The sequence below is a fragment of the Battus philenor genome, unplaced genomic scaffold (genome assembly GCF_028537555.1).
Source record: "Battus philenor isolate CCGP_79_NKW_IND1 unplaced genomic scaffold, ilBatPhil1.0.hap1 SCAF_25, whole genome shotgun sequence".
Taxonomy (NCBI): domain Eukaryota; kingdom Metazoa; phylum Arthropoda; class Insecta; order Lepidoptera; family Papilionidae; genus Battus; species Battus philenor.
Genome location: NW_027181688.1, coordinates 5,024,612 through 5,026,717, shown reverse-complemented (window position 1 = coordinate 5,026,717; position 2,106 = coordinate 5,024,612). Strand labels below are relative to the sequence as shown.

At 31.4% G+C, this 2,106-nt stretch overlaps 2 non-coding genes across 2 annotated transcripts; one reads left to right on the top strand and one right to left on the bottom strand.

Moving 5' to 3' along the window:
* The first annotated feature begins 278 nt into the window (after window positions 1-278).
* TRNAE-CUC (transfer RNA glutamic acid (anticodon CUC)) lies at window positions 279-350 on the top strand. Its single transcript has one exon. It is a non-coding gene; the product is annotated as a tRNA-Glu (tRNA).
* A 518-nt stretch (window positions 351-868) lies between these two features.
* TRNAF-GAA (transfer RNA phenylalanine (anticodon GAA)) lies at window positions 869-941 on the bottom strand. Its single transcript has one exon. It is a non-coding gene; the product is annotated as a tRNA-Phe (tRNA).
* Window positions 942-2,106: the final 1,165 nt, after the last annotated feature.

Here is a 2,106-nt window from a genome sequence, read left to right as displayed (position 1 = left end):
GTCGGAGTCATTCATCGGAGATGATCTTCGGTAACCAGCCAAGGTCCACTTAATAAAAAAAAGCACACGAGCTCACTGAAAGACACTCAATGAATTGTGCACTCATTCGTGATTATTTATTGAGTCTTTTTCAGTTGTTTAGTGTAAGTACTCCTCGCTCGTAGGAATAGAAAATAAATTACTCCATCATATTTTTGAGAACGAAAGTCTATTAGTAAAATTAACCACAACACATTTAGTTCTGATAAATGAAGCTTTAATCCCAATGTTCATTCTTATCCGGTATGGTCTAGTGGCTAGGATACCTGGCTCTCACCCAGGAGGCTCGGGTTCGATTCCCGGTACCGGAAAGAAACTTTTGTAATTTTTTACAAATTTTAATATATGAAATATGAAACTATCTCTTGTTTCTCATGTAACATAAGTCGAAACAATAACATCAGAACTATATAAAAGTTAAAATGAACGATCTTTTATAATAAAAAATAGTATATAACAACAGTTTTTATATAATTAACAATACAGTTGTTTATTTATAAAGTATATCGCCCTGATCTGCGTTGTTTTAATGATAATAATGAAAATTATACGAAGTCTATGATGATATAATATTGCTTGACGAGCTCGATTACATGAATACTACAAACAAATTTAACTCACCTATAAAGGATTCCTTGTTGCGAAGGTTTTTTAGTAATTTCTTTCGCTTTTGCTGGTATTCTCGCGACCTGCGACCAAAAGTCTCAGTCCTCTATCACTGGGCTCACACTGACAATAAATAACGTTCATTGCAAATTATGTAAGAACCTTTGAATTTCAGTTACATTTACAGGGAAACTATAAAAAGACTTTATAAAAAAAAATCTGCTGCCGAAACCCGGGATTGAACCAGGGACCTTTAGATCTTCAGTCTAACGCTCTCCCAACTGAGCTATTTCGGCTTGTATATATCTAATTAAATGATTTACTAAATTAATGAACCCAAAAAGTCTTAAATAAATATGTATTATTTAATTTATTGTGATAGTTTGTTTAATGTATATATATCCTGTCCATATCGTAAAGAATATCTATCCATCGACATTAAAAAAAAAAACATGTATTGTGGAAAAGACAAATATATTTGGGCATATTTAAGTGATAGCGAAGTAGGCTGCGATAATATGTATGTAATGAGTTGAGCACCGATCGGCGTAAATTTCATGTTACTGTTTAGGAAAAGTGTTAACTGCGGTAAACAGTACATGCGTTGAAGAAAACGGACACAATATTCACGGTCAGTTTTTAAAAAATGTTTAGATTTAGTATCTGAAATTGAATAAAATTATTGAATCTATACTTGTAAGTAAAGCTGTAATTCTGTTCTGTGTCCATATCCGGTACGGTCTAGTGCCTAGAAAACCTTGCTCTCACTTAGGAGACTCGGGTTTGATTCTCGGTACCGGAAACCATTCTTTGACATTTATCAAAGAATTTTTTTCTGTAACATATATACCATGTAACATACACTACTTAATTAAAAACTTCTTAACTACCATTAGACGTCTGAAATAAAAACATTTAACGAGGCATAGAAGCCGTTGAAGAAAACGACAAAGTAATGGTTTGAGAATATGAAAATATATCGTAATGAGGTATCTAAACCAGTCAAGTATATAACTCTTCTAACAATATACTTTATACACGTAGCAAAATACGTCATCATCATTCACCTAACGAAAACTTTTTTCTTTAAACACACATTTCATTTAAAAGCATTTGTTTATATTATAATTTAAATACCTATAATATTCTTAATTTAGATTTTTTATAAAATAAATAAAATTAATTTATTTTAACAAAAAAAACGGGTTTAAATAAAGTGTTTATGCTTTATTTGTATATTACTAGCTCTGCTGACAGACTTCACTGCGAGTAGTTATTGACCGCGCATTCCAAAATAAAAAAATGTGTGACTTAGTTCGGGGTGATCTCGTTATTTATTGTTTAATGCGATAATAATAAATTAATTTTGTGGATAAAAAATTGATTGATGCAAGCAGCATTAAACGACAATATAAATCTGCAGGGCGTGCACTGTCAAACGCACGAAATAAAAGAAAACTA